At 43.3% G+C, this 23533-nt stretch overlaps 1 protein-coding gene across 6 annotated transcripts in view; it reads left to right on the plus strand.

Annotated features, from left to right (window-relative positions):
* hecw2b (HECT, C2 and WW domain containing E3 ubiquitin protein ligase 2b) overlaps positions 1-23533 on the plus strand; it is a 297098-nt gene that overhangs the window by 14288 nt on the left and 259277 nt on the right. The window contains exon 1 of one of the 6 annotated variants that reach the window (XM_048533663.2): positions 9126-9146. The exons of 4 other annotated variants lie outside the window; for them this stretch is intronic. The gene's annotated coding sequence lies outside the window, so the exon portion shown is untranslated. Of the gene's footprint in view, positions 1-9125; positions 9147-18422; positions 18444-23533 lie in introns of those variants that run through there. One more of the 6 variants, XM_048533664.2, reaches the window with a different exon arrangement.

The raw sequence follows: 23533 nt of genomic DNA on the forward strand, positions 1-23533 counted from the left end.
AACATTAAGAAGTGATGATCAGAAAATAAAATTTCAATATTTTGCCATTTGATCAGCCGGGGAAAAACTGCAGAGATCAGCTGCCTTCCATCCAGGAAGCAAAGTGCAGACAGAGCGGTCAACTTAGGTGTATGTCAGTGCAGACAAGTTACAGCTGATTTGTGAGCATGGTGCAATACAGACAAGGCTGGCGTAACGTGGGAGCAATAACCATAAGCAAAGATAGTATTTCCAAAAGTTAGGGGCCAGACATGTCATTCTCCTGTTAGATTTTGGCGATTATGGGCTCCTGTTGGTATCTGTGTCCAGCGCAGATTCATGCAGGTGCAGGCGGATGCGAGTTCGGGCCCAGCACGTGACTGCGGCATCAGCTGCGGCTGCTTCGGTGAGGGTGGTCCCCAAGCAGACTCGTGGCGGCAGTGGAGTTGTATTTGGGCCGGTGTGGTAGCTGGCAGAATCAGTGGCATTGGTGAGGTCCAGCGAGGACTCATGGAGGTGAGGGTGAGATGGCACTGAGGAGTGATGTCTTTCATTCCAGTGGTGGTGCGGAGAAGTGGACTTGTTGCCTGGCCTCTGGCCCGTGACAGAGCACTTAACAAGAAGGACTGTAAAGTTTTCTTCATTTTTCTGCCTCTGTATTTCATGTTTTTGGTTTACATTTCTGTGTTTTGACATGGCACCATAGATCGGTGACACTGCATAACACGAAAATTTTCACTGTGTTTTGTAACAACATACGCGTGACAATAGATAAATCGAATTGAGATTTCAGAGGGCCAAGTGTTTGAAATCTCATCTGTTTCTGAAGAACGAAGCAGTAACTTGGAGTAGTTGTGGTTGAGCAGCAGAGATTGAGAACCGTGGTGCCCTTTCTTAGCCTGTTTGTCCTTTCATAGGTAATAACATTATGGAATTAAAACAGAAAGAAACACTGAAGATTGACATACCAGAGAAAAGAATGATCTTGCATTTATATAACTCCATTCACAAACTGATGATATCCGAAAATGCTTTATAGGCAATGAAGTCCTGTCACTGTTGTATTATTGCACAACTGTGAATTGAGTTACAGCAAATGTCTGAAGATTAAACTAAATTTAAGTAATTACTATGAATAAAAGCTACAATTAGACAACTTCGTTTCACATTTCTAAACTTAATCCTAACTAGTTCAGTAAAATACTATAAGAACTGACAGGACAGTTGCTGTATTGTAGCAGTAGTATTTGGAAGCCAGCGGACACCAGTGTGATCCACAGCAACCATATTATACAGTAGATGTCTGAAGTTTGTGGAGTTTCGGCCTGGGTAGATGATTGTCCTTAATGAAGAATTAACTTGGTGGCAAGTTAACCTTGTTTCCCTCCTCCGATGTTACCTGAGCAGCTGCATATTTCCAGCATTTTGGTTTTTTTCGAAAAGATTTCCAGCATCCATAGCATTCAGCTTTTGTCTTCCTGCGGGAGAAATGGATTTCAATTCCTAGGGTACTGGCACCATCACTGGGGAAAAAGAGAGCTGTTCGGTTGAGATGGATTGACTTGGACCTTGTTGCGTGGAGTTTGCACATTCTGCCTGTGTTCTGCATGGGTTTCCTCCGAGTTCTGCAGTTTCCTCCACAGTCCGGACATATGCAGGTTAGGTGGATCAACCATGGTAAATTGCTCATAGTGTCCAGAGGTGTGCAGGTTAGGGGATTGTGGGGGTGGTGGTGGTGGTGTGAGGGTATAGATCTGAGTAGGATGCTCTTTGGACGGTACATGCAGACTTGCTGGACTAAACAGCCTCTGTGTGCACTGCAGGAATTCTATGATTCTAACACTTTTACAAGTACAAATTTTGCAAATTCTCCCTGACAATAATTTATCTGTTGTCACGAGGTAATTATTTAAAATCTAATTTAAATAGGAATAAGAGGAAAAGATTGAACATACTGGGTCCCAAATGTTATTCTTGATACTTTACTGCAGGTCACAGCTTGACTCATGTCAAGCTGGAAGGTCGGAGCTTGTTATGACAAAATATACTTGCAGCCTCAGATGTAATTCTAACATGTGAGTTAATTAAGGGAGAGCTGTAAAAATACCTTCACAGTCACATATGCCAACAGAAGAGTGAATAATTAAAGGAAAATAATCATTGCAATATAAATAATTGATATAAAGAGAGATGGCAGACAATTGGAAATAATAAACAGTTGCATTTTTCTGGTATCCTTCGCAATTTTGCCATTGACAAAGCATGCCATAACTTTAGAATTATGATAAGTATTCTCATGAGCAGAAACCATTAATACTTGCATAACAAATCATGATTTCCAGCAGTCACTAACCTCACCTGCTGTGAAGATTTTCCTCCATGTCTTTCAACCTCATAGTCCTCAGATCTGAGCAGCTCATTGCTATCTCCTTCTCAAAACCCACAAACTGGCTGACTCTGGTTGTTTTGGCCTGTTCCTGCTACAAAGAGCTTATATCATCCTTTATCAACAATATTTGTTTCTCTCCTCATCTCTTTTCTCCTAAATCCATTACTCTTCTGTTGTTCTCTGTCACTTCCGCAGTTCTCAGTTCCATGACCTGAACCATCTTTTCTTCATGGGTGTCCAATCCCTTCACAGAATGGGAATGAGGGCCCTTCAGTTTGTCTTTGGAAAGAGATTTCTAAGCTGGAAATAATTGACCTGAAATATAAATAATTTCCAGAACTAGACCGCTAACCACCATCACCTCCCTTGACCTGGCTGAACTTGTTCTCTTATTGAACAAGTTCTCTTCTAATTCCACTTAATTCCATCAAATTAAAGGTATTGCAATGGATGCCTGCATGGGTCACAACCTTCCCTCCCAGTTTGTAAGGCAAGTCCCCAGCAAGAATGGAACATTTTTTGTTCCAGCCCTGTTCGGGTCCCCTCCCAAACGTCTTTTTGCTAGTGCGTAGAATCATAGAGTGTTTGCAGCACAGAAAGAGGCCATTTGGCTCGTTGTGTCTGCAGAGGCATCCTGCAAGAGAGATAGTCATAAAGATGTACAGCGTACATGCATGTGCCTCTTCTTATTTTGCTGCTTTTCCTCTTTAGCCTGCAGTTCCTTTTTATTTTCAGATGAGTACTGAATTCTTTTTTGGAAGCTGCAATTGAATCTGGGTCCAACAGACTGTCCGGTGGTGCGTTCCAGATCAGAATCTTTCACTGTATGAAAAGGTTTTACCGTATGTTGTTTCTTTTCTGAAAACTCTAAATCACTGTCTTCAATTTCTCAATACCACTGTACCTCAAGAACTCTTTCTAAAAATAAGGTTAATTGTTTGTTTGGACATGTTATGATATACCTCTTGAGTTGTGTGAGGTTTGAACCTGGACCTCCTGGAACTGAGGAAGGGACACTATTACTGTGCCATATGATTTTTTTTTAATGTACTTGTATATGAGCAAAGGTGAGTCACCAATTAATGCCCACTAGCTAATGTACAGTTAACACAAGGAATCATTTGCTGTTTTGTTTAATTTATTTGATTGTGGTTTTAAGAAAATCAGATGTGACTCATACAACATATTTAGAAAAATGCAAAAGAATGAAATCATACTATGTTAGATCAATTGGTTTACTTTATCTTTGGTTTCTCATGTATAAACAGAGCACAATGAAACGACGAAAGGTAATGAATTGCTACCTTATGTTATTGAACATTTTTATTGTATTTTGGTGCCTGGAAGTTTGCATTGTTTGGCTGTTGTGTGAATACCAGATTATAAAGAATTATTGTTTGCTGCCCAAAGTACACAGTGTTTGAAATTGGGGTACATGGAGTAGCATCATAGTGAATAAAGTCAGAAGTCACACAACACCAAGTTATAATCCAGGAGGTTTATCTGAAGTCGCAAGCTTTTGGACTGTAGGCCCAAATGCCAGGTGAAGTCAGAGAGAAGTGCACAGAACATGGAATTTATGGGCAGAGGTTTCCAGGGCAGAGAGGTCAAAAGACCATACAAATGGTGTGAGCAAATGAGACTCCAGGAATTCTACCACAAACTCCTAGATGTCAGCAGCAAGCTCAATCAGTCAACCAATGAACTGGAACGGGGAAATCCGCAGTGCACCGACCAAAGAAGAGGGAGTCAAATTGGACCTCTCCAGAAGGCCTCTGCCCTAGTTTCAACATGTATGCTGGAGCCATCAGGAGATGCCACATTTATCAGCTGCACTCTCAAGATAGGACAGAATGTCATCCAAGCACGACATAATGCCATCCATGCTGTCCAGACCAGTCGCAACATTGTCATCAAACCAGCAGACAAAGGAGGAGCCATTGTCATACAGAATAGAATGGACTACTGCAAAGAAGCGTACCTACAGCTGAACAACCAGGAACAGTACAGACAACTACCTGCTGATCTTACCAAAGAACACACCTGTCAACTGAACAGACTGATGCAAGATGTTTGATCCAGACCTTCGGAATACCTTATGCACCCTCATCCTGCGTACTTCTTGCACTGGACATTTCTACTGCTTTCCAAAGGTACACAAAGCAAACACACCTGGACGTCCCGTTGTATCAGACAAAGGGACCCTGTGTGGGAACCTCTCTGGCTATGTCAAGGGCATCTTGAAACCCATTATACAAGGAACCCCGAGCTTCTGTTGTGACATTACAGATCTCTTACAGGAACTCAGCACCCACGGACCAGTTGAACCGGGAGCATTCCTTGTCACGATGGACGTATCAGCATCCTCCATGATGTCTGCATTGTTCAACGTCAACAACTGCCGATTTCCAGGTGCCATCCCACACCTTATCAACTTCATCCTCGACCACAACATCTTCACCTTTTGACAACGAGATCTTAATCCAACCGCACGGAACAGTTATGAGGACTAAATTTGTACCCCAATATACCAATATTTTCATGCACAAGTGCGAGCAAAACTTTTTTGCTGCACGGGACCTCCGAGCAATGCTATACACCAGATACATCAATGACATTTTTTTTCTTAGGACTCATGGTGGGGAATCACTGAATTGATTATTTAGCGGCATCAACAAGTTTCATTCCACCATCAGACTTCAGACACCATTCAGAATCAATCTCATTCTTGGACACACACATTTCCATCGAAGACAGACACCTCACTACCTCACTTTCCTACAAGCCTACGGGTATTAACCTCACGATGCTGCACTTCTCTAGCTTCCACCCGAAACATGTTAAAGAAGCCATCCCTGTGCACAAGCCCTGTACAAACACAGGATCTTCTCAGATAAGGAGGAATGTTACGGATGTCGAAAGATTTTGAAGGACACCCTCATAAGAACAGGATACAAAGCTCAACTCATCGATTGCCAGTTCTGACGTGCCACAGCGAGAAACCACAATGACCCCCTCAGAAGACAGACACAGGATAAAACCAATAGAGTACCCTTCATCATCCAGTACTTTCCCAGTACGGAGAGATTATGCCATGTTCTTCGCAGCCATCAACATGTCATCGATGACGACAAGCATCTTGCCGAGATCTTCCCTACACCTCCACTTCTCACCTTCAAACAACCGCCAAACCTTAAACAAATCATCGTTTTCAGCAAACTACCCAGTTTTTAGGACAGCATAGATCATAATACCACACAACCCTGCCACAGCAGCTTCTGTGAAACATGCCAGATCATTGACATGGATGCTACCATCACATGCGGGAACACCACCCACCACGCACACGGCAGGTACTCATGTGACTCGGCCATATTGTTTCTTCCGTATGCTGCGGGCAAGGATGCCCTGAGGCATGGTATATTGGCAAGACCATGCAGACACTGCAACAATGAATGAGTGGACACTGTGCAACAATTGCCAGGTAGGAGTGTTCCCTCTTAGTCAGAGAACACTTCAGTGGTCGAAGGGCAATTATTCTTCTGATCTTTGGGTACACGTCCTCTAAGGTGGCCTTTCAGATACACAACAACGCAGAATCTTCGAGCAGAAACTGAGAGCCAATTTCCATACCTGTGACGACGTTCTCAACCATGATCTTTGGTTCATGTGGCGCCTCATGAGACCCCAACACACTTCTCTATCTGTAAAATCTTCCTTACTGTCCTGATTTGTCACTATCACCTGGATACATTATTGGGAACTCTCTACCTTATTGAATAATCCAAAACAGTACAAACTAATTACTTTGGTTTCACCCTTGGTACGCGACTCATGTACCTGCCATGTTATTCCAGTCATTTCTTACTATTTGACACTCCACTGTCACCGGTTATATGATCTTTTGATCTCTCTGTCCATGCATTCTCTGTTCTGTGTGCCCCGCTCTCACTTCACCTGACTGAGGGGCTATGTTCTGAAAGCTTGTGACGCCAAATAAACCTATTGGGCCATAACATGGTGTCGTGTGAGTCCTGACTTTGTGCTCCCCAGTCCAACACTGGCACTCCACATCATCATGAATAGGCAATGAAATGTAAGGCTGGATGAACACAGCAGGCCCAGCAGCATCTCAGGAGCACAAAAGCTGATGTTTCGGGCCTAGACCCTTCATCAGAGAGGGGGATGGGGTGAGGGTTCTGGAATAAATAGGGAGAGAGGGGGAGGCAGACCGAAGATGGAGAGTAAAGAAGATAGGTGGAGAGGAGAGTATAGGTGGGGAGGTAGGGAGGGGATAGGTCAGTCCGGGGAAGACGGACAGGTCAAGGAGGTGGGATGAGGTTAGTAGGTAGGAGATGGAGGTGCGGCTTGGGGTGGGAGGAAGGGATGGGTGAGAGGAAGAACAGGTTAGGGAGGCAGAGACAGGTTGGACTGGTTTTGGGATGCAGTGGGTAGAGGGGAAGAGCTGGGCTGGTAGTGTGGTGCAGTGGGGGGAGGGGACGAACTGGGCTGGTTTTGGGATGCGGTTGGGGAAGGGGAGATTTTGAAGCTGGTGAAGTCCACATTGATACCATTGGGCTGCAGGGTTCCCAAGCGGAATATGAGTTGCTGTTCCTGCAACCTTCGGGTGGCATCATTGTGGCACTGCAGGAGGCCCATGATGGACATGTCATCTAAAGAATGGGAGGGGGAGTGGAAATGGTTTGCGACTGGGAGGCGCAGTTGTTTATTGCGAACCGAGCGGAGGTGTTCTGCAAAGCGGCCCCCAAGCCTCCGCTTGGTTTCCCCAATGTAGAGGAAGCCACACCGGGTACAGTGGATGCAGTACACCACATTGGCAGATGTGCAGGTGAACCTCTGCTTAATGTGGAAAGTCATCTTGGGGCCTGGGATAGGGGTGAGGGAGGAGGTGTGGGGGCAAGTGTAGCATTTCCTGCGGTTGCAGGGGAAGGTGCTGGGTGTGGTGGGGTTGGAGGGCAGTGTGGAGCGAACAAGGGAGTCACGGAGAGAGTGGTCTCTCCGGAAAGCAGACAAGGGTGGGAATGGAAAAATGTCTTGGGTGGTGGGGTCGGATTGTCGATGGCGGAAGTGTCGGAGGATGATGCGTTGTATCCAGAGGTTGGTGGGGTGGTGTGTGAGAACGAGGGGGATCCTCTTTGGGCGGTTGTGGCGGGGGCGGGGAGTGAGGGATGTGTTGCAGGAAATGTGGGAGACGCGGTCAAGGGCGTTCTCAACCACTGTGGGGGGAAAGTTGCGGTCCTTGAAGAACTTGGACATCTGGGATGTGCGGGAGTGGAATGCCTCATCGTGGGAGCAGATGCGGCGGAGGCGGAGGAATTGGGAATAGGGGATGGAATTTTTGCAGGAGGTTGGGTGGGAGGAGGTGTATTCTCGGTAGCTGTAGTAGTCGGTGGGCTTGAAATGGACATCAGTTCCAAGCTGGTTGCCTGAGATGGAGACCGAGAGGTCCAGGAAGGTGAGGGATGTGCTGGCGATGGCCCAGGTGAACTGAAGGTTGGGGTGGAAGGTGTTGGTGAAGTGGATGAACTGTTCGAGCTCCTCTGGGGAGCACGAGGCGGCGTCGATACAGTCATCAATGTAGCAGAGGAAGAGGTGGGGTTTGGGGCCTGTGTAGGTGCGGAAGAGGGACTGTTCCACGTAACCTACAAAGAGGCAGGCATAGCTGGAGCCCATGCGGGTGCCCATTGCCACCCCCTTAGTCTGTAGGAAGTGGGAGGAATCGAAAGAGAAGTTGTTGAGGGTGTGGACGAGTTCGGCCAGTCGGATGAGGGTGTCGGTGGAGGGGGACTGGTTGGGCCTGCGGGACAGGAAGAAGTGGAGGGCCTTGAGGCCATCTGCATTGCGGAATACAGGTGTATAGGGACTGGACATCCATGGTGAAAATGAAGTATTGGGGGCCAGGGAATTAGAAGTCCTGGAGGAGGTGGAGGGCGTGTGTGGTGTCACGGACGTAGGTAGGGAGTTCCTGGACCAAATGAATAGGCAGCTTATTTTTGATTCAGTCAGTTTATATTTTCCATTGACTTACACAGGCTAAGATGTTTAATTTTGAGCCAACTAAAGGGACAGAAAGGGAAAGACGGTCTGCGCAAGAGTTTAAACTAGTGTTTTGCAACTTCAAGAGAGAAGATTGGGCATGGTGGAAAGTTGGTTGATGGTTCACTTCGTGCCCTTTTCCAATTGACCAATTTTGAAGCATATTCTGATCACTGAACATTCAGTGCCTATTTAAATCCTTTTGTGGCCTGAATGTAGCAAGATGTTTAGACATGAGGGTATATGATGATTTACATGTTTAAAAAGTATCTGAAGTCTGCTCCTGTTAGGTAGTGTATTAGTGACACGAAATAAAATATCGTACCAGCAATACATATATAATTGCTTTTGTTTACATTTTCTTACTTGTGCTTTGGATTTTGGGCTGGGCAATGCACTTGAAGTATGCTGATCATTATCTTTAGACATTTCCCGAAGAATGCCAGAATTCCTTTTGGTAGGGAAACCTTTGGTGTTTGCTCTGTAAACTGCTGTACATGTAGGTATTAACTTGAGGTAGCAACAAGTGCACCCCCATGATTGTTCAGTGCTGGCAAGCTGCTTGGCTATCTGGTCGCACTGAAGGGCCTGGCAAGGCATGTGAGCAAATACTAACAAAACAAGCAAAGAACTATGAAATACACTGTGCTCTGAAACATGAGACAGGCACTTGTCTGAGTGCCAAAGGTGTCTGGCAGCAGCGTTGCGGCGGAAGGTGTTGGTGAGTTCCAAAGAGCAGTATTGACGTGCTGGACTATATTCTAAGTTAGTCTGAGATTTATCTTGACGTACAGGGAGGTTGCTGCTTTGCTGATGCTAAGTTCTGTGATGGCTGCCCCATGGACGGTACCCAGAGATGGCAGGGAATGTTGACCAACATGGCAGCCTGGAGAAGATGCTGGCAAGTTACAGTTACTCGTTAGCCACTCTGACTTCCAAGTCAAGAGCTGGTGCTGCGTAGTTTCTCACCTGTACTTGGGGAAGTTGTAAACGGCGTTCATGAGGTGAAATTAGAGATAGTGAGATGTAAATGCATGAAAACAGGGCCCTCACTGCTTACTAATGAGATTCTCATTAGCCATTGAAATCTCAAGGGAAAATTGGACTTGTTTCTTCTTGATGTTGAGAATCTTGTTTATTTAATTTTGCCATCCTCTCCTAACTTACTCATCATTGCCCTTTTCATTCAGACAAGAAAAAAATTCACGCAGTGAGGTGTTCCAATGACTCCAACTTGGCCTGTGTTAACATTTTGTTCTCCTTTAGTTAATCTTGTTCATTGAAAGTCTAAACACAAGTAAAATACTATCTTTTCAGTGAGAATATGCAACTGAATTTGAACTATTTCTTCATCAGTGAACTTAAAGGGGCACAGTTGCTCAGTGGTTAGCACTGCTGCCTCATAGCGCCAGGGACCTGGGTTCAATTCCACCCTCGAGTGACTGCCAATGTGGGTTTCAGCTAAGTGCTCTGGGTTCCTCCCACAAGCCAAAAATGCACAGGTTGGATTAGCCGTGCTAAATTGCCCTGTTGTATCCAGGAATGTGTAGCCTAGTTAGATTTGCTATCATAAATGCTGGGATAGGGTTTGGGTCTGGGTCTGGACTAGATGCCCTTCAAAGGATTGGTGCAGACTCAATGGGCTGAAACGTCTCTTTCCGCAGCCATGTAGGGATGCTATGATTCTGACTTGGTGCCATCATTTTTATAGGGTCACTTTGGTAACTCCTGTGCATATTTAATTTTGCTTTTGGAAGAGTCTGAGTGAAATGTTTAAACAAGGATGAATAATCCATTAATGGCTCCTGATTCCACTAGATCCTTTTCAATTTATGCTTACATTCTTTATTTTCTGAAGTGATGAATGAAATCAGAAAGCTTGGCCTCTTGCTTCCACTTCGTGCATGCCGTTAATGAAGCAACTGAGTTTTAGGAAGATAGTAGTGTGGGAATACAGGAGCATTTGCCATTTTAATGGTGCAGTACATTTATTTTCCAAGGCCCCTGTGTCTCATTGTAATTCTTTTTTTTGCAGTGTAACTTTCTTCCTTTCTGGTCTTCCCCGCGTTGTGTGCTCTTAGCTGTGATATCCTTTTGACCCTTTTTCCATCTCAGCATTGGGGTGATAACTATATTGGGGTTGTTGAGTTTTTTAGAGAGTGTCCTCTTCATTTAAACATAATAAACTTGCTGTAATATTGATATGCAAGTCGAAGTGGTAAATTAGTTTTTGCTTTCTGCCATCTTTTCTCTAATGGCGCTCATCATTTATATTAATTGTTGAGTTACTGCACACACAGCTGATTGTTTTCCACAGAAGTAACTTTGCAGTAACACTAGAAGTTATTTGTGGAGTATTCATGGAGTTTTTCTTAATGATGCATATCTCAATTTATTAAAATGTAATTTTAATTTCTCCATCTGCCATTATTGCACTATATTAGGCAATGGTTGTAGGTAATTTAAAAATAATTACATACACTGCTGAGTGGCCATACAAACACATGCATGCACTCAAACATATGTATTAGCAAGAAATGCAGTTGAAGTTTGTGTTTTGAGTCAAATTGTAATTATTTATCTGATTGGAGCCAGACATCATATTGACATCATTTCTATGAGTAAAAACCCAAAAGTTTTAAACAAATTTAATGCTGAAGCAGTTGCAAAATCAAACTGAATTCGTGACACAAAGAGAAGAAAAAAAGGAGTAAATTGTACAGAAATGAAATGGCCACTGCAGCAATAAAGAAACAGCTGCAGCTCATAAAGAATTAAAAATCCGATGATGTAGAGATAGTTGAGAAGTTAAATAATAATGCTGGCTGATATGTGGTAGCTTTCTGAAAGGCACCAGTAAAAAGGGTTAGTTATGTTAATTTTGAGGTAAGGAGGGAATGCATTAAATATAATCTCCTGAGTTGAGTGAAGACCACAGGAGCAGGTCAGACATGATTTTTGAAAAAAATTGTCCCACCATCTCTTTCCAAAGTGAAATCATCAGCTCTTTCAAAACAAATTTAAAATTGAGAGGCAGGAATCAGATGAACTTTTTGATGGTTTCCGAACAAGACTAAAATCCAGATGAAATACAACTGTCAGTTCATGTGGGGTTGAGCTAGGAACACAAATATTTACAATATAATTTAATTTTTTGTATGATGGTACTGAAGGTACTATCATCAAGTTTGCAGATGACACAAGAGTCAGTTAAGTGCATGTGCAAAAACATGGCAGATGGAATAAAATGAGGGAAAATGTGATGCCCAGCACCTTTGCAGGAATTGGATTTAAATGGAGAGACACTGCAGAAAGCTACAGCACAGGGATTTGGGGATCCTTGTGAATGAATCACAAGAAACTAGCACCCAGGTTCAGGAGGAAGTCAAGTGGAATGTTGACCTTTATTTCAGAGGAAACAGGCTGTAAAAATATGGAGCTCTTTTTAAAGCCAATACAAGGTGGCAGGAACATTGAACAATTCTGGACCCCTTATTTGAGGGAGGCTTTACTGGCACTGGAAACAGCCCAAGGCAGAGAAGGTTCACTAGGTTGATTTTGGGTATGGAGGAATTGAGGCTGGAGGAGAGTTGGCTTGTTTGGAGTTGTACTCCTTGGAAGTTGCAAGAATAACTGGAGAACTTATTATAACATGCAAGATTTTTAGGGGGCTTGATGGGGTAGATACTAAAAGCTTGTTTCCCCTTGTGGAAAAATCTAGGACCAGAACATATAATCTCAGTGTAATGGGCTGACCATTAAAGGCTGCGATGACGAGGACGTCTTTATCTGATGGTATTGAACCCATGAAATTCTTTCCTGTAGAGGGCTGTTGAGATATTCAAGGCTGAGGTAGATGTTCAATCAGTAACATCATCAACATCTGTGGGGAATTGAGGATTATCAGGTCAGCCATGGTCTGATTAATTGACAGATCAGACCCAATAGCTGCATGGCCTACTTCTGCTGCAACTTTTTATGGTCTTATGAGGCTCTGCACTTTGTGAGTTTTTGCGGTTTTGCTGGGGCAACAAGATATCATTGGAAAGGACCAGCTTCTAATGTCGTTGGCTTAAATACTGTCTATGCACATGCAAACATGAGTAGACATAGGAAAAGGATGCAAGCTGGGTTGGGGGAGGGAACAGGCAGGCTGTGAAAAGAGAGAGAGAGAGAGAGAGAGAGAGAGGAGAAGGAAGCTGAAAGGGGCAGACTGAGTTGGAAAACTTGTTAATAGAAGATGATTTGGTTAACTTAGAGCCAGGAAGCCTTGGAATGACTGAGGTACTGAATGTCTCAGTTTGAGGCTACAAATGTTTAGGAACAATTATGCAGGAAAAATATAGTGGATACTATTGTAATCAACATGCTCAAATGTTAAACTTACATCTGAAATTCAGATGTGAGACATGCTATGAAGAGCAATAAGTGCTTAGTTAAAATTTTTGTGTATATTACACTGGAAACGTGTTAGCTGTGAACTCACCAACCTCTGGTTGACAGATTTAGGGTGTTACTATTTTTGCGTGTGGAAATGAAGGTCATTTATTTTGGGGGAGAAAACGCTTTTGTTGCTAAATTGTTTGCAGGTGCCAATTTAAATACTGGTGTTTAAGAAATTACTGCTTTCCTGCTATGTTGTGGCTTTATGTTTAATAATTAAGGAGATGGAAATCTTCTGTTTTAGGTGAGAGTTCAAATACCATGTATGTTAACACAAAAACAGAAGGTGTTATTGTGTGACTGTGTCAAAAGCAAGCCCTTGAGAAAATTATTTGATCCCTCTGACAATGAGTTACAGTGTATTGCCAACAGTTCTGGTCACCATGTTATCAGAAGGATGTGGATGCTTTGGAACCGGCACAGAAAAGGCTTGCCAGGATGTTGCCTGGTATGGGAGATTATAGCTGTGAAGAAAGCTTGGATAGACTGGGTTTGTTTTAAGTGGAATGCAGGAGTTTGAGGGATGACCTGATAGAAGTTTATAAGATTGTGAATGGCATGGACAGAGTGGAAATTACGAGGCTTTTTCCCAGGGTGGAGGAATCAATTACCAGGGGACATCGGTTCAAGGAGTGGGATGGGGTGCAGAATTTAAGAGATGTGTGAGGCCGTTTTTCACACAAGGAGTGGTGAGTGCCTGGAATGCAGTGCCAGAGGAGGTGGTGGAAGCAGGCACCATAGCAGTGTTCAAGAAACATGTAGATGAATACGTGAATAGGAAGGAAATAGAGGGAAGCAGATCCTGTAAATGAAGTCCGTTTTAGTATGGAAGGGCAAAATGAGACGGCGCAAGTTCGGAGGGATGAAGGGTCTGTACCTGTGCCATATTGTTCTTTGTTTGTTTTAGTTGGCTTGATTGAATAAATGAGCTCTTTCATATTTCATGTCAAAGCACACAGCAAACTTGAGAAAGCTGAGTACCAGTGGTTAGAGTCGTACAATAGGAGTTTCAATAAACTGAGAAGTCATATGTAATTAAATCAATCTTACTACTTCAGAAAGAGACCTGTCGTTCTGTGTTCGAGACTTCTGTGAAAGGACTGGGAAAAGTCATCAAACCGTAGCATTAACAATCAAAGTTCTAACATTAACTCAGACCAGATGTGCAACATAGAAAACCTCTGGCAATTGCAGAAATTTGTGAGAAATTGCATTCATATCTTTATTGGAGAAGGGTCATTGGTGAGAGTAATTATCAATTTGTCCAGAAATTTGTTGGATCCAGAGTAATCAAACCCACTACAATACAGAAATAACTTCTCCTGAAGATGGATGAAAGTCACAGGAATGAAAGGTGTGTAAGATCAATGCCAGATCAGTTGTATATTGTTCGTCTATGTACAGATGGGCATTGACAAAGAGAGTGAAAGGATGGGTAACTGCATGCAATGTATACCACAAGAACAGTTACACAGCAGAAAGAGAAGATAACAGCTACTGAACTACCAGCTAGACCACACCATTCTATAGCTACAGCAGCCAATTCTGAAATGACAATGCAGTCCAATTCACCTCAAGTGAATTTAAAGGATTCGCTGAACTAGTTGGATCCACCATAATCACCACATTACCCAAGGGCACGATGGTGGTGTATGTCCAGCTGGCCAAGCAAACCCTCACAGAAGAAAGAAACAAAGGAAGTTTCAGAGCATACCGTGTTGTCACTCCAATGTACAATACTTAAGGCTGTTAAGAAACTGCCTGGGTGAACGGAAGAGGGTACGAGACAACGCTGTCCCTCAAGGTAATCGCACCAGTTGACCAGGAGAAAATAAGGCAACAATTAATGGATAGACAGATAGAAAGAAGTTAATACTTTAACAACCATGTTGAATCCCTACCTGAGTTGTTGAAAGGACAAATTTTCTATACACAAGTTGCAACGATTAAAACCTTGGTCCTAGCAAAAATTGTATCAGTGATAATGGGAGCTGCAGATGCTGGAGAATCCAAGATAATAAAGCGTGAAGCTGGATGAACACAGCAGGCCCAGCAGCATCTCAGGAGCACAAAAGCTGATGTTTCGGGCCTAGACTCTTTATCAGAGAGGGGGATGGGGTGAGGGTTCTGGAATAAATAGGGAGAGAGGGGGAGGCGGACCGAAGATGGAGAGAAAAGAAGATCGGTGGAGAGGAGAGTATAGGTGGGGAGGTAGGGAGGGGATAGGTCAGTCCAGGGAAGACGGACAGGTCAAGGAGGTGGGATGAGGTTAGTAGGTAGGAAATGGAGGTGCGGCTTGAGGTGGGAGGAAGGGATGGGTGAGAGGAAGAACAGGTTAGGGAGGTAGAGACAGGCTGGGCTGGTTTTGGGATGCAATGGGGGGAGGGGAAGAGCTGGGCTGGTAGTGTGGTGCAGTGGGGGGAGGGGACGAACTGGGCTGGTTTTGGGATGCGGTGGGGGAAGGGGAGATTTTGAAGCTGGTGAAGTCCACATTGATACCATTGGGCTGCAGGGTTCCCAAGCGGAATATGAGTTGCTGTTCCTGCAACCTTCGGGTGGCATCATTGTGGCACTGCAGGAGGCCCATGATGGACATGTCATCTAAAGAATGGGAGGGGGAGTGGAAATGTTTTGCGACTGGGAGGTGCAGTTGTTTATTGTGAACTGAGCGGAGGTGTTCTGCAAAGCGGTCCCCAAGCCTCCACTTGGTTTCCCCAATGTAGAGGAAGCCACACCGGGTACAATGGATACAGTATACCACATTGGCAGATGTGCAGGTGAACCTCTGCTTAATATGGAAAGTCATCTTGGGGCCTGGGATAGGGGTGAGGGAGGAGGTGTGGGGGCAAGTGTAGCATTTCCTGCGGTTGCAGGGGAAGGTGCTGGGTGTGGTGGGGTTGGAGGGCAGTGTGGAGCGAACAAGGGAGTCACGGAGAGAGTGGTCTCTCTGGAAAGCAGACAAGGGTGGGGATGGAAAAATGTCTTGGGTGGTGGGGTCAGATTGTAGATGGCGGAAGTGTCGGAGAATGATGCGTTGTATCCGGAGGTTGGTGGGGTGGTGTGTGAGAACGAGGGGGATCCTCTTTGGGCGGTTGTGGCGGGGGCGGGGTGTGAGGGATGTGTTGCAGGAAATGCGGGAGACGCGGTCAAGGGCGTTCTCAACCACTGTGGGGGGAAAGTTGCGGTCCTTGAAGAACGTGGACATCTGGGATGTGCGGGAGTGGAATGCCTCTTCGTGGGAGCAGATGCGGCGGAGGCGGAGGAATTGGGAATAGGGGATGGAATTTTTGCAGGAGGTTGGGTGGGAGGAGGTGTATTCTAGGTAGCTGTAGTAGTCGGTGGGCTTGAAATGGACATCGGTTACAGGCTGGTTGCCTGAGATGGAGACTGAGAGGTCCAGGAAGGTGAGGGATGTGCTGGAGATGGCCCAGGTGAACTGAAGGTTGGGGTGGAAGGTGTTGGTGAAGTGGATGAACTGTTCGAGCTCCTCTGGGGAGCAAGAGGTGGCGCCGATACGTCATCAATGTAGCAGAGGAAGAGGTCTGTGTAGGTGCGGAAGAGGGACTGTTCCACGTAACCTACAAAGAGGCAGGCACAACTGGGGCCCATGCAGGTGCCCATGGCCACCCCCTTAGTCTGTAGGAAGTGGGAGGAATCGAAAGAGAAGTTGTTGAGGGTGTGGACGAGTTCGGCCAGGTGGATGTGGGTGTTGGTGGATGGGGACTGGTCAGGCCTGCGGGACAGGAAGAAGCGGAGGGCCTTGAGGCCATCTGCATTGCGGAATACAGCTGTATAGGGACTGCACGTCCATGGTGAAAATGAGGTGTCGGGGGCCATGGAATTGGAAGTTCTGGAGGAGGTGGTGAGCGTGGGTGGTGTCACGGATGTAGGTAGGGAGTTCTTTGTGACTGACAACTGAGCTGGAAATGTAAAAAAGATCACCACTAACATGAGCAGCCACATTACCAGTGGGCGAATATCCCTGGTGTCAACAACAAGTGGTGTAACATCAATGATGTCACCCGTAAATTACACAATAGCAACGTCAAGACCTATTGTACACCAATAGCAGCATGTGCAACGTCACCCGTGCAGCAGATCCAGTTGCTGCTGATAGCATTGAGTGCTAAATCCGCAAGATGTAGGCACAACTTTCTCCCGCCTAAACACTGTTCCTTTACAAAATTCAATTGTTAATCTTCAGTTTAGAAAAAAGCTAATGATTGAAACAGCTATATTAATATAGATGTTTAAAAGAGGGATTTTATGTCATATTGTTTGTAAAGAACTAGGAACCAATTGTTTTCTGAATACCTGGGGTGTTACATTTCACTGCTCCGCTGTGATCAGGTGCTGAGTAAAAAATATGAGTCTATCAACTACCTGGACAGCAGCAAGAAATGCCATCCATTAAGCACGGCTTTGAGGCTAAAACGTGATTTATTTTTAAATTATCATGTTAGGTAACATTAGGACAAAAGAGGTGTAAAAGTGAGGTTAGCCATTCATTTAGACAATTACCTATATCAGTACCCTATTTAAATTAAATAGCGGAGATCTAATATCTTTGCTCCAGCCAAAGGATGCTGCAACCCATAATCCTCTGAGTGAGGCATTGTCAACTTCTCATAGGTTGTGTGATTCATACAATATTTAGCATTGCAGTTACTAATACTGATAAATTATTTAATGATTTGAGGCGCAATTGAATACAGATTCTCAAAGAAAAAGCAGCCATGTGGTTTAATACCAAATGCTTTTAGCTGTGTCGAAAGGTATCTTGGAAGAAAAATATCTAAAATGCCTCCGATTTTAGTTGATTTATTGCTCTATTCAAATGTGGACTTCTGTCGTCACAATTCCTTCTGTGGAATAATTGTGAAAAATTAAAATAATTGTTTTGCTTTGCTGTATTGGTCATTTAATTGTTGTCAATTTTCTTCTGAACTGATTTGCTAGTCGCCTAATTGGAGAAGGTTACTGCATCTGACAAGATGTCGGTTTAGGAAACCTGGTCAGCATAAACGAGTTGGGCCAAAGGGCCTATTTCCACATTGTATGATTCTATGAAGCTAAATTAACTTTAATCACTGAAGTCATTCCTCTTCTAATTTGGCACTTGTTCAAATATGTGTTTATTAAAATGGTGAGAATTCAAAGAAATATTGGGAATAATCACAATTCCTTAAGATAACAACATGTTTTTCTCAAGAAGTTATGATCATGAATCTCCCTTTTCAGTGAACTTCAGTTTAATGCCAGAATATAATTTTTCTTGTAAAAACATTGCTTTTTGTTGCCCAAATCTTGGATTGCCTGGGAAAATGCGATTGCTCTGCTACATTGTTTTTTATGAACGTTCTGGAGCAAAAAGTCTGTAAGCTATTCTCAGTGGAATAACCAGCAGACTGGAAGTAGGCATGAATTGGCATTTTGCCGTTCTATTGCAATCCTAAATGCAGTGGAAGTTGATGTAATTTCCTGTTGACATTCATCAAATGAACGATACCTTCACCTCTACTCTTAAGCCAGTGGAGAAATCCTATTGTCAGTACATGATCTGCCTGAAAGTGGGGTAAGTGAAAGATGCAATAATAAGAATTGCAACTGGTAATAATCAGGACATGTGCATTTCATTTGTTTTTAAGGAAACCTCTGTAAAATAATCCCTTGCAGTTTGTAAGTTTTTATAATCGAGGCAAGGTTAGTAAGGGATTGGCCCCATTATTAATTGATTTCTTGAACGCCCCACCCTCATTTTTCTCTCCTGATTTCCCTGGACATTTAGAAATAGTAAGAACTGCTGAACTTCCCACATCCTACAGACTAAGGGGCTGGCCATGGGAACCTGCATGGGCACAAGTTATACCTGTCTGTTTGTGGGATATGTGGAACAGTCCCTGTTCCGCAGACATGCTGGCACTATCCCCCACCTCTTCATCCGCTACATTGATGACTATATTGGCACTGCCTTGTGCTCTCAAGAGGAGCAGTTCATCAACTTTACTAACACTTTTCACCCCGACCTCAAGTTCACCTGTACCATCTCTGATACCTGTCTGTCCTTCCTGGATGTCTCTGTCTCCATCTCTGGTAAACACCTTGAAACCAACATTTATTTCAAGCCTACCGACTCTCTCAGCTACCTTGACTACACCACCTTGACACACGTATGGGGATTGATATACCAAGATTGTGCCTTGTTCACCAACACCAGTACTTACAATTTGATAATTGGCATGCAAGTGGACCCACATTTCTGGAAGAATTTTCCAAATCCGTAAAAGGTTGCCTAATACCAATCTGTAGGATATATTGTATGATTGTAGATATATGGAAGGTGTTAAGAAAATTAATAATTTTTGATTGTCCCAGTGGATTTGCACATACTAGAGCTGAATATGTTGATGTCATGAATATTTGGAAGTATTTGATAATAAGGAGAGCACGTATAATGCAATTATTTTAAAATATGGGTCACAATTTATATTTCTAGTTATAGTATTAATTTAGGGTACTTCAAAAATTGTGCTCTCAGACCAGTGACCTCAAAAAGAAAAATTGCCTGATGGTGCTTGGGGAGAATATCAGGCTGGAAAGTTTACGTTCATTTTATTACTAGACCAAAATAATAATACACACAAAGTATTATAGCTTGTGGGATGAAAATTGAATGTTCTGTCAAAATTAATTTAAAATTCAGTCAGTTATCAGTTATAACATTGAAAGGTTTTGCTTTACTGTGTAACTTAACGTTTTTTGGCGTTAAGTATGCTTAGGCCATTTTTGTCTGGCTTAATGAAAAATTCCCTTAAACTTGCTGACGTCATGTTAACATTTAAATTTAAATAAGTATGGGGATTAATCTGATGAATATAATTTCTGGTACATTTGTTTAGCTCAACGTAAAGTCTTCTCCATTGCTTTGCTTCCTAATGTGGTGTGTTAAAATTCTTAAGAAATCATAAGATAATAGTTGTGATGTGCTACTTAATTAATGAGTTGAATTGTTTCTCTTAAAATGACAATTGATGTATTTGCTATTGCTTGATTATTCATGGTATTGTACATTCACATAATATTGGTTTGCATTGTTAAGGGACTCGAGGATGGTGTGGCAATCCAAGGAAAAGAAGAATTAAAAGTGTACTGGATTGTAATCAAGTGATTTAAGAGGCAAAGGAGTTGGTGCACTAATACAAGTAACAGCAGGCAAAGTAGAGGCAGAGGTAGCTGTGCCAGGGTCAGCATGAAATGTGAGAATTAAACAAGAGAGTTGTCTCCTAACATACTTAAATTATTTTTGAACAAAGTAAGCCAGGAGCAACGGAAACTGGATAATGGGAGGGGTACATCCCTCAATAACAGGTGAAGATGGTGTCGAGGTTAGCGCAGGTGCGAGACTTTGGCTCAATAAACTGATTCGGATCTGGATTGGAAGCCGTTGTTAATAAGGGAAGAGTTGCTGGCCGTTCAATTTCAGTGCAAGTTTTGGGACAAAGTTCCTTCGCATTAAGAAATATTACGTGTTTGGATAAAATACACATGTAATATCCTATGCACAGTTGATCTGTTAGAATATTTTTGTGTTCTGCTTGGGAATTTATCACTATTAGCATTTTCTGATGACATGTACACATATTTAGATAATGAAATTCATTTTGCTTAAGTGACCAGTTATCCCCTTGATTCATTCACCTTATTAGGAAATTACAGATACACTAGGTTTGTAGTTGATGTGATTGAGGAAGCCTCAATCCACAATCAGTAATTGTATTTTTTTAATGCTTGAGGTCATGAAGAATAGTAAGCGAATGACCCAACATGATTTTTATGATCCAAGGGGCCTAGGTGCCTGCATGAAATTTTTAGAAAAAATATTCTTTGAAGAGATGTGGCCAGCACTGACTCGGTATTAGTTGTCCTTCCCAGTTGCATTTAAGAAGGTGGTAGACAGCTGCCTTCATGAAACACTGAAGTTAATAGGTGCAAGTAAACCCAACATTGCTGTTTGGAAGGGAGTGCCAGAATTTTGACCCAGTGACAGTAAAGGAGTGGCATTATGGTTCCAGTTCAGGCTGGTGAGAGGCTTGAAGGGGAAATTGCATGTAGGAGTTTTCCATGCCTCTGGCTGCCCTCTTCTTCCTAGGTGGTAGAGATGGTTATATATTAATGACTTAGACTTAACTGTGGAAGGCATGATTGGGAAATTTGGACATAATAGGCAGTTTGCAGCTTCAAAATCAGATGGGTGGGTGATAATGAAGAGAATGGCTGTTGACTGCAGGCAGATAGCAATGATGTGGTTGAATCTGTGGATAGAATCCGGTCTGGAAAAATGCAAGGCTATGCACTTGGGAAGGGCAAAGCAAGAGATTGTACAATATAAGGGTGAGTTGGGAGAGGTAGAAAAAATGAATGACCTTGGAGTACATACTTATAGGTCCCTGGTTGCAGGATAGTTGGAGAAGGTGATAAAGAAGGGATGCTTTCCTTTTATAGAATAGGAGATTGAATCCAGAGCAACAATGTAATGCTGGAACTGTAGATTAGGCCACAGCTGGAATCTGCATGAAATTTGTTACCTAATAACAAAAAGGACGTAATTGCTCCAGAGAAAGTAATGTAGCAGCACATTGTCCAAGAACATTGCAGAGCTTGAAAATTGGAGGTACAAGGAAAGATTGGAGACGGTAAGCAACAAAAAAACAGAAATTGCCAGAAAAACTCAGCAGGTCTGGTACCGTCTGTCAGAAGGGACACTGGACCTGAAATATTAACCTTGCATTTTCTCCACAAATGCTGCCACACTTAGAGTTTTTTCCAGCAATTTCTGCTTTTGTTTCTCATTTCCAGCATCCATGGTTTTATCTTGCATAGGCTGAGGTTTTTTTTAGAGACAGAGGGAGCTGAGAGGATACTTGATTGAGGTGTACAAAATAGTAAGGTGCTTGAACAGGGTGGACAGAGAAAGTCAGTTACTAGGGGCACAGATTTAATGTGCCTGCGAGAGGGATTAGAAGGGCCATGAGAATCATTTTCACCCAGAGAGTGGTGGAAGTCTGGAATTTGTTGCCTACTTTGATGGTTGAAGAAGAAACCCTGAACTCTTGGAAAAGGAATCTGGATCTGCACCTAGAGTACTATAACCTGCAAGGCTGTGGAATGGGCAATGGAAAGTTGTACCAGTCATAGATGGAATGAAAGTTTAACTCAGTGAACAACAACCAGTCCAGCAGGTTGCTTTCCCCAGGATGTTGTTGTGTTTCTTGAGTGTTGGACCCATTGAGGCAAGTGAAGAACATTCCATCACACTCGTGATTTGTGACTTATTGATGGAGGAGAGACTTTGAGGAGTTGAAAGATGTGATACTCGAGATAGAATTCCCAGCTTCTGATCTACTGATGTAGCAGTATTTGTATGGCTAGACCATTTCATTTTCCAATCGAGGACAGATCCTTGGTTGTTGAAAGTATGGGGTCAGCAATAGTAGTGCCTTTGAATGTTAAGAGGAGTTTGATGGAGCCTCTCTTATTAGAGATGGTCATTGTCTGGTAGTTCTATTCCAATAATGTTGCCAGTTATCAATCCAGGACTGAATGGTGTCCAGCTCTTGCTGCATATGACACAGACTGCTTCAGTATCTGAGGAATTGCAAAGGGTGCTGAATGTTGTGCAATCATCAGCAAATATCCTCATTCCTGACCTTATGGTGGAAAGGAAGTCATTAAAGAAGATGAAGATAGTTGTGCCTGGACACTTCCCTGTGAAGTTCAAGCCATGTCAAGGGCCTGAGATAATTGATGGTCAATAACTAGAAGCATTTCCTTTGCCATAGGTATGACTCCAACCACTCCATGTCACACACCCAACCCCCATTTCCATAGACAGGAATTTTTCAGGGCTTCTGGCACCACAGTAAATCAAAAGCAGCCTTGATGTCAAGAGCAGTCATTCTCTCTACCTCTGGAGTTCAATTATTATTCCTTGTTTGGACCAAGGCAGTGATGAGGTCATGAACAGAATGGCCCTGGTGGGACCAAAACTGAATGTCATTGAGTAGGTTATTGCTGTGTGGGTGCCACTGGGTAGCACTGTTGATGACCCCTTCTGGCGCTTCTCATAATTAGGAATAGACCTGTGTTTATATTTGGTTGGATTTGTCCTGCTTTTTACTGAACAGGTCAGACCTGAGCAATTTTCCACATTATTGGATAGATGCCAATGTTATAACTGTGCTGGAACAGCTTGGCTAGATGTGTGACTATTTCTGGAGCATATGTGTTCTGTACTACTGCCTGGATGTTGTCAGAGCCCATAACCTCTGCAGTAATCAGTGCCTGCAGCGAATTCTTCATATCACGTAGAACAAATCAAATTGGCTGAAGACTGATATCCATGATACTGGAGACCTCAGGAGGACACTGAGATGGATCATTTACTCTACACTTCGGGCTGAAGGTGGTTGCAATTGCTTGAGGTCCTGTATTTTTGTGCTGGCCTCCTCTATCACTAGGGGTCAGGATATTTGTGGAGTCTTCCTCTTCCAGTTAGTTCTGTGATTATGTACCACCATTTATGACTTGAGGTGGCAACATTGTGGACCTTGGTTTAAACCTTTGATTGTGGATTTGCTTAGCCCTGTCTATCATAACAACATATCT

Source organism: Stegostoma tigrinum, chromosome 7 (assembly GCF_030684315.1).
Source record: "Stegostoma tigrinum isolate sSteTig4 chromosome 7, sSteTig4.hap1, whole genome shotgun sequence".
NCBI classification, from domain to species: Eukaryota; Metazoa; Chordata; class Chondrichthyes; order Orectolobiformes; family Stegostomatidae; genus Stegostoma; species Stegostoma tigrinum.